The 9,620-nt window shown below is 36.3% G+C and overlaps 1 pseudogene; it reads right to left on the bottom strand.

Moving 5' to 3' along the window:
- Positions 1–2,903: 2,903 nt before the first annotated feature.
- LOC143663065 (retinol dehydrogenase 11-like) lies at positions 2,904–4,479 on the bottom strand (annotated as a pseudogene).
- Positions 4,480–9,620: the final 5,141 nt, after the last annotated feature.

Below are 9,620 nucleotides of genomic sequence, written 5' to 3'. Positions count from 1 at the left end.
ACATGCAGTATTGAATAGGGATTATTCTGCCTCTATAAAATGGGATTTTCATTAAAACATGGCTTTTCTAGGGTACATACATCCTATCATACTAGCACAGCATTTTAGCTGCTAAGTAATTTAAATAGAATATAAAAATGTTTCTGCCTGAGGCTGGCCTGAGAATCGGTTAGATCTACCCTCTTTTTTTGAGTAGTCATGATAGCAATAAAAACATAAATGAACTATAGTTAACTTTGAAAAGAAATACAATTTGAGGACTTAGACATTTATCATTTTAATGACACAAGAAATAAGTATTCCTCCTAAGAAACCACCTGTAAAACATTAAGTATAAATCATAGTTTCTCAAGTGCTGTTTTGGGACCTTTATGTTGCAATTCCAGATGCATAAAGTTAAGCTGATTAAGCAAGCATACTATTGCATTTATGGTGAGCAAAAAGAAAGTGATGAAAGACAGGCCTTAAAATAAGTTGGAGAAACACTTTCGAATTCAAACTTGATATAGAGTAAAATCTAGGGGAAAAAAATGAAAAATAATTGAAAATATTTCAATTCAATAAATATTGAACAAATAAATTGTTGTTAATGTATAAACAACAACATAGCCAAAGAATATCATTAATTAACTGATCCTGTTAACGAAGTACATTTATTATTTTTAAACTGTGGCATGAAAGGGGTATTATTTAAAAATATGACAAAACAGCACCACAATGTCTAAATTAGAAGAAAAACTATGCATTTAAACATTTAAATGCACAGTAGACAATACAGAGTTCAGTGTTAACCCTAGAGACCCTTAAAACTTTTGCTAAAATCCTCATTAGTATGAAAGGAGTGGTAAGGGATATAGAATTAAAAATAAGGGGAACAAAGGTTAAAATCTATTGAGTAGATGGAAATATTAGTGGTCAATGAGAGGGAGGGGTAGGGATTATGGTGCGTGTGTTTTTTCTTTTTTCTTTTTGTTTCTTTTTCTGGAATGATGTGAGTGCCTGAAGGATGATACTGGTGATGAATATACTGCTGTGATGATACGTGAGCCACTGATTGTACACCATACACGGAATGTTTGCATGTTAAAAATGTTCATGTTTGTATGTTGTTTTTGTTTGAATATACAGAATCAATTTTTTAAAAATCCTCATTAGTTTTTTTAATAAAAAAGAATTTTATTTGTCACTGACAGTTCAATATAAAGAAAGTAATAAAATATTAATTCAACTATTCTACTGCATTATCATCAAAACAAAAGAGTTCCAATTTTCCATCATATGTCCATTTCTAAATATACAAATCAATGTTTAAAGCAATTTCAAGAAAAGATTATTAATTCACAAATATGAGAAGTGAAGACTCTGGTCCTATTATCATTTTCCCTACCAAAGTTAAACGTAAATTGCTAGTTTAAGAAAACCTCACACTCTGATAGAATTACGTATTCTAAACAAGTTTGATGGAACATTACCAATTCCTCTGAATTGCTCTGGCAGTATTACTTTTATTAAAAGTCTACCAGAGAAAATACAGATTTTTAGCAAATAGACATTTTAGCCTTGTCAAGATAATATAAAGAAATGCTCTGAAACATTAGTCAATTGAATATAATTACTGAAAGTCACTCTTTACAATAATTTTTCTGAGTAAAGAGTTGGGATTGTTCTTTCTTTTTGTCTGCACCTTGGTTGATTGGTTCTTAAGGTAGTGCCTCATCAGTCTAGCTGATTCAGGTGCTCATCCTCAATTCTTCTATAGTTGGATTTTACCATCTTTAGTTGTTGTTTAATTCTCAACTGGTTACTTCATTGCATGCTTTATGTCTCTGCTATCCATATGCTCTTTAGTGGGTAGTTATCAACACATGTGCAGTCTGCTTCCTTCAGCCGCTCACCCATTTGCAGGAAAGACAGAATGACACTGCCATTAGTCTGCTCCATCTCGGCTCTGGACCCTGCATGAAGGTCCAGGTTGTTCCTTTGTGGCTGTTTTGAGTTTTGTGAAAATATTCCCAGCTGAAGAGATACGCAAGAAAACACATGACGATATACCCAAGGAAAACAGCCAAATAGCCTTTCCCTTTTACTTCTGGCTTTCTAAGACAAGCTAAGGGCACAAAAAGGAGGCCTTGCTGAGTCTTGGGCCTGTAACTGAAGTCAGGTGGCCTCCTTCTCATACTGCTGCCTTCAGTCCCCCTGCTTGCTGATCTGAAAAACAGCAGGGAAATGATGGTTTGAACTTGACCTTTATTTCTGCCTCCCTACACAATTAAAACCAAACCCCACAAACTACTTAGTTCTTTTGTAGTCTAGATTTGGGAAAATGTCATAACAACAGTGACTCAGGGTTGTCAAAGATAAGGCCAAGCTATAATCCAGATTCAGTTAAGAGTTTCTTGAAAGAAGCCAGATATTGGTGCTGTGACAGTTTTCTTAAAGAAGTGAGAGATGAACTCTGCTCTTGAGCCAAGCCACTGTGGTTCCTGGAGTTCAGGTGAGGCAGCAAGTGTGGCTATCTTGAAGTCAAGAAGGTTGGCTGGTAGAAACTACATGGTGATTAAAGAGGGAAGAAACTAGTCCAAATTCCCATAGATCAACCCTGCCATAGCTTGGATCTTCCTATGAGGTAGGTTTTGGAGAGAGAATATGATCTGTGTAGGTCATATGAGGGTCTTCTAATCCTGTATTTCCAGTAATTCTGGAAGTAACAGGGACAAAACATTTGGACAAATGAAAGGCATTTAGATGAATCTGGCAGTGTACTGGCCTTTTACCGAACACCAAGCAGGTGAGGCTGGAAGGTTTTGTTCCCTTTTGGCCACCTTGAAGGAGAGTCAGTTTGCTAGGGAGTGCTGAGTGGTCTGCTGTAGTCTTCTTCTCATGGATCTGACTGCCACTACCTGTCAATCCACTGGAATGTCCAGCAGGTCACAGCTGATGTCCCACAGTTGCCTTGCTGTCATCCATGAGCAGAGATCCATGCAACATGGCAGTAGCTGAAATCTTCCCACTCAGAATCTCAAGGCCTTTAGTTAAGGCACAGTACAGGCTGGTCCGGACTCATTGCCGAGGTGTCTTAAAAAAGGAGGAGAAAAGCCACCCCATGTGTGCCGGTTTGAAGTTATTATGTACCACAGAAAAGCTATATCCTTTAATCCTTATTCAGTATTGCTGGGTGGAATCTTTTTAACTGTTTCCATGGAGATGAGACCCACCCCAATTGTGGGTGATAACTTTTTTTTTTTCGCATGGGCAGACACCAGGAATCGAACCTGGGTCTCCAGCATGGCAGGCAAGAACTCTGCCACTGTGCCACCATTGCCTGCCTGGGTGGTAACATTTGATTAGATGGTTTCCATAGTGATGTGTCTCTATCCATTCAAGGTGGGGTTGCTTACTGTAGCCTTTTAAGAGGGAAACTTTTGGAAAAAGCTTTAGAACAACCAGAACCAAATGAGCCCATGCAGCCAAAGACCTTTGGAGCAGAAGGAAAACAAACCCCCTGAGGAAGCCTTATGAAATGAGGAATGAAAACTAGCAGATGTCTCCATGTGCTCTCCTAGCTGAGAGGAAACCCTGAACTTCATCATCTCTTTCTTCGGAGTTAAGGTATCTTACTTTGAGTGCCTTAATTTGGACATTTTCATGGCCCTAGAACTGTAAACTTGCAACTTAATAAATTTCATTTTTAAAAGCTGTTCCATTTCTAGTATATTGCATTCTTGCAGTTTTTGCAAACTAGAGCAACATGCATCTCAAGAGAGATGAATGCCGAACCAGTTCAGAACTGACAGTGCCAGGGTGTACAGGATAGGTTGTAATGCCAGAGCTTTTAGCCTCCCAGACAGTTCTGAGCTGAAGAGAATGTTGACTAATTTGCTGTGACAGTAAACCAGACCATGACTGTAGAATTTCTTGTCCTGCAGGTTATAGAAGTGGATCCTTCCCAGGTGATAAGTTAAGGAAAACACATTCATTACCCTTGATGGGGCTGATTCCTTTAGCTTCTCTAGCAACAGGTGGGTCAGTAGGAAGTGACCCAAGTGGTTGACTCCCATGTGCATCGCAAAGCCATCTGCTGTCTTGGAGTAGGAATGCATCATCACTCCTGCACTGTTGATCAAAATGTGGAGCTTCTTTTCCTGCAAAGAAACCCTTAGCAAAGGCTCACATAGATTTAGTATCAGAAAGGTCCAGTTTCTGCACCAACACCTGCTGGTTCCCTGTCTTGGTCTGGATCTTTTTGGCCTCCAATTCCCCCTTTTGCACATCCTGGCAAACCAAATATACTCAGCTCTTTAAGCCAGCTCTTTGGCCATCTCCTTCCATGACTGTACTGGCTCCGGTGACAACCGCTACTTTCCCAGAAAGCTGGACAGTTGATGTACACACCCCACCGAACAGTATCTTCCGGATTTGGGACACAGAGACATATAGATGAAAGGGGAGAGGTAGGAGCAGGAGCAGAAGCCCAACCATCTCTGCAGGAGGCAGCTGCAGTGGCTGCGGTAGCAATGGTGAAAGTTCCTGCAGGTGTCACCCCCTCATTAGTTTTTTTTTTTTTTTTTTGCGTGGGCAGGCACGGGGAATCGAACGTGGGTCTCTGGCATGGCAGGAGAGAACTCTGTCTGCTGAGCCACTGTGGCCCGCCCCCCTCCAGTTTTTAACAACACTTTTATAGTGCTTATAAAGTACCAGTTGTTGTTCTAATCACTTCAGAAATGCTAAGTCATTAAATCCTTATTATAACATTATGAAATAGATACTATTTCCTTATTTTGCAAGTGAAGAAACACATTGCTTTTGTCCAACATGTTGAAGTTAAGTAATTTGCCCAAGGTTACAAAGCTAGTGTCAGAGCCAGATTTGAACCCAGACAATTAGCTCCAAGTTTACAATTTTATCCACTATATGATATGCTGCTCCCCCATACCTAATATTAAGTCTACAGAAGGTTAACTAGTACCAGAAAATGACACAAATATTTCAAAAACTCTAAAGGCTTAGAGCACTAAATATATCCTTTGAAATCTCCCCATGAAGACTTGAATTCCTCATGAAATCTTCAATTTATGATCATTTAGAATTTACTTGAATACTGGTGGTGATTGGGAGTTCATATTAAGGTAGACAATTTTATTTTCTAAAGTTAATCTTTTTCTGAAATCTGCTTGCCTCAAGCTTTTACCCTATTTCTATCTTTTTTTTCTAAAGTCACACAAATTAATCTCATGTTTTCATTTATACTGTTGTTCTTCAAATATGTGAAGAAACAGCTTCTGTTCTAATTTCTCCCCAAACAGGCTAAACATTCCATTTCCTTCCAAATTTCTTCATGCACACAGCGGAGTTTCCTCACATTTCTATTTATTCCTTTCTGGACATTTCCCAATTTGTCTTGCAACTTTTAAAGCACACCATTCCTAAAATGAATTCCATATTCAAGGAGTATTTTTACCACAATAGAGTAGCACTGTTACCTTTTATTAAAAATAATATTAATGTAGATTAATTTTTACTTTTTTAGACAGCAAAAACTTACAGATTCATATCAGTTATTATTTTAAAAAGCCTCTACGTTTTTAAAAACTATATACTGCAGCTAATAAACATAATTTATTTGTTCCATCGATTTGGGGCATAAATTCAAGACATAGAATTATTTACCCCTATGAAAAAGCATCTTGTTGGAAACCAGTCCATTATTCCACTTTGTTGCGATCTTCTTAAATCCTGATTATCTTATTTAACAAATTAGGTATCCCTTTCAGTGTTTCTCAATCAAACTTATTGGAAAACTAGCATTGCTATTCAATTAGTTGTTTAAATACCAAATATGAAAGAAAGAGTCCTATTCTTAGCTTTTCAAAATTTTGTTTTTGGATAAACTTTTTATTTTACAACAGCTTTAAAGTTACAGAATTATTGTGAAGATAGTACAGAAATTCCTGTATGCCCCGTATCCAGTGTCCCCCATTATTAACATCTTACAGCTGTAGTATGTTACATTTGTCACAATTGATGAACCATCATTGATACATTATTTTTAAAGACCAGTTTATGCAGATTCATCTGTTTCTCTTTTCCTAATGTCTTTTTCTTTTCCAGAGTCCCAAGCAGGATACCACATTCCATTTAGTAGTCGTCTCTCCTTGAACTTCTCTTGGTTGTGACAGTTTCCCAGACTTTCCTTGTTTTTTGATAACATTGACAGTTATGAAGAATCAGATATTTTGTGGAATGTTCCTCAATTGGAATTTGCCTGTGCTTTTCTAATGATTAGACGGGGGTTACGAGTTTTTGGGATGAAGACCACAAAAGTAAAGTGCTATTATTTATCACATCGTATGGAAGGTACATGCTATCAAATGACATCTTACTATTGATGTTAACTTTGATCACCTGACTTGAAATAGTGTTTTTCAGGTTTCTGTGATATTATTTTTTTTTTTTAAATCTCTCATTCCATACTGTACTCTTTTGAAGGAAGTCACTATGTGCAGTCCACACTTAAGTAGTGGGGATTTATGCTCCATCTGTTTAAGGGCAGAGTAATTACATAAATTAATTTGTATGGGAGATGTGTCTATTCTCTCTCACATGTATTTCTTTATTCATCATTTATATATATCAGTATGAACTCTTAGGCATTTATTTTATACTTTGTGTTTTAATTCAACACTATTTTGTTGCTCAAATTGGCTATTGGGAACTCTTTCAGCTGGCTACTATATCCCTCTGACATTCTCCCTTCACTGTGGGTGCTGTTTTGTGCACTTCCTTACTTTCTGACACTGTAAGCTGTTCAAAGCTCATCTTGAATATTTCCTGCCTCAGTTGTAGAATTAGTGATTTCTCCATGGTCTAAAACTAGCTTTTTTAAAAAACATTTTTATTGATAAAACAACATACAAACATACATTCTTAACATACAAACATGTCATACATGGCTCACAAAATCTTCACATAGTTGTGTATGCATCACCGTAATCATTTTTTTTGAACATTTGCATCACTCCAGAAAAAGAAAGAAAAAAGAAAAACTCATACATACCATGCCCGTCACCCCTCTCTCTCATTGACTACTAGCATTTCCATCTACCCAATTTATTTTAATCTTTGTTCCCTTATTATATGTTCATTCTCTATAAATACTTTTTACTCAACTGTTCATACCCTAGATTAAAGGAGCATCAGACGCAAGATTTTCACACTCACACAATCACATTGTAAACGCTGTATCATTATACAATCATCTTCAAGAATCAAGGCTACTGGACACACAGCTCTACAGTTTCAGGTACTTCCCTCTACACACTCCAATCCACCATAAACTAAAAAGGGATATTTATTTAATATGTAAGAATAACCTCCAGAATAATCTCTCTACTCTGAAATCTCTCAGCCACTGACACTTTATTTTTTCTCATTTCACTCTTCCCCCTTTCAGTCAAGAAGTTTTTCTCTATCCCTTGATGCTGGGTCCTGGCTCATCCCAGGATTTCTGTCCCACGTTGCCAGGGCGATAAACACCCCTGGGAGTTATGTCCCATGTTGGGGGGCAGGGATGGTAGTGAGTTCACTTGCTGTGTTGGTTTAGAGAGAGAGGTCACATATGAGCAACAAAAGAAGTTCTCTGTGGGTGACTCTTAGGCCTAATTTTAAATTGGCTTAGCCTATCCTTTGCAGGAATAAGTTTCATAAGGGCAAACCCCAAAATCAAGGGCTGAACCTATTGCTTTGGTTGTCCCCACTGCTTAAAACCAGTTGTTAATGATCAAAAACTGACTTCAGTTTAAAAGGCACCAATGAGTCTTATTGAGTGTTATTTTTAATATAGTTCAATACTCTTTACTTTTTCTTTTTCTTTTGTAATTATCAGGTCAACACTCCCTATGTAATCACCATCAGTTACATAAGAGATTAGATCCAGAGAGTGTCTTACCTAATGTATAATGGTTTCCTTGTTTTACAGGTCTTTTAGAACTTTCTAATGACAGCATGCCAAGTCAGGCAGAGACTTACTTTTTGTGACTTGTTCTTATTGAACCCAGACCATGTATAAGTATGACTGAAAAGAATTTAAAGGGCAAAGTATTACAACCTGAAAATGAGTCTAAGTCAATTAAGTTGTTAAAATGCGAACAAAATCCTAGCACGGATAACTGGGGGACAGTATATGTGGCAAGCAATTTGTATTTATCCTTCTTCACACTGGGTAACATTTATTAGATTAATTGTGAGTCAACAATAAATTCTATAACCTCAGAAAAGCAGAGCTTTTAGAAAGAGTTTACAGGATATGATGAAAATGATGTAAGAATTGAGAAATAGGAATTAACAGGTTAAGGAAATATTGCATTATTCTGGAGAAAAGAAAAATAGAGATATAGACATAGATAGGGAAAAACTATTGCAGTGCCTAGAAGAGAGTTACATATTATTGAAAACATTAAAATCATTTGATATGGTGCATTTTTTTAAGAGGGCCTAGGATACACTTTTGAGATTCCAATCCAAGAATGTCTTTACAGATCATTACAGTCTGAAGCTTTATAGTTCAAGCTGGAATTCACTTAATCACTTCAAAGTTGGGTTCAACACCAAAACAAATCTAAAACCAATTTATTGCTGACATAATAGCTCCCTCTAAAATAATATAAAGAACAAAAACAGCTGCTGATAGATAGTTTTAGTCAATTGTTTTATCTCCAGTTTCAGCATATGCTGCATAGATATCTTATATTTTGGATGCTTTTGATGCAAGAATATGTACGTCCTAGTGTCCAGTGCACATAGACAAAAGTACAAAATTAAAATTAATTCATAAAGGTAGAGATAAAAGTTTTATTATTTGCAGATAATATGATTGAATATCTGGGAAACCTGAGAAGCAAAGAATTTTAGAAACAAATGAGAAATTTTAGTAAGATGGTTGCTTACAAAGTAAATATGCAATAATAAAAGGTTTGCTGTATATGACTATAAAAACAATTATGAAGATGATGACCATTAAAATCAATAATCTCAAAGAATTTCTAGTTATGAACTTGGTAAAACCATGTAAAACTTACAGGAAGAAAAATGTAAAACTGAGGGACATAAAAGAAACTCATTAAATGGAAAAAATATATCAGCATACAAAATGTAATTTCTCCCTTTACTAATTTACAAATTTAATGCATTCACAATGAAAATATAATAAAATGATTTTTTTTAGAATGTAATACATCATTTAAAATTCTGAAAGCATTAATATATGAAATGCTTTCTTCCAGCAGAATGTAAAACAAGACACTGTAGAGGATACTCCTTCTACAATATAATTAGATCCTGGATGAAATACAACAAACGTATTTGTAAAAGCATTCATGAACATTCAATAAAGTGAAGGAAATTTCCAAGAGTCAAAATGCATGGTGATATGAAACCTGGTTTGTGAGGGGTTGATAACTGCTAATGTCATGGTCCTGTTGGAGTTAAATGCCAATACCAGCCTCAAGATTAGGAGGCAAAATGTGAGATAGCTGAATTTGAGACTTCATTAGTTAACTGGTATTCCTGAACGGAACTAAAGTAGTCCAGGTTTATAACACTTCTGGTTCCTACCAGAAGTAAAA

This window comes from Tamandua tetradactyla, chromosome 2 (genome assembly GCF_023851605.1).
Source record: "Tamandua tetradactyla isolate mTamTet1 chromosome 2, mTamTet1.pri, whole genome shotgun sequence".
In the NCBI taxonomy this organism is placed as follows: Eukaryota; Metazoa; Chordata; class Mammalia; order Pilosa; family Myrmecophagidae; genus Tamandua; species Tamandua tetradactyla.
Note: the sequence above shows the minus strand (reverse complement) of the source record. Positions and strands in the feature narration are given on the sequence as shown.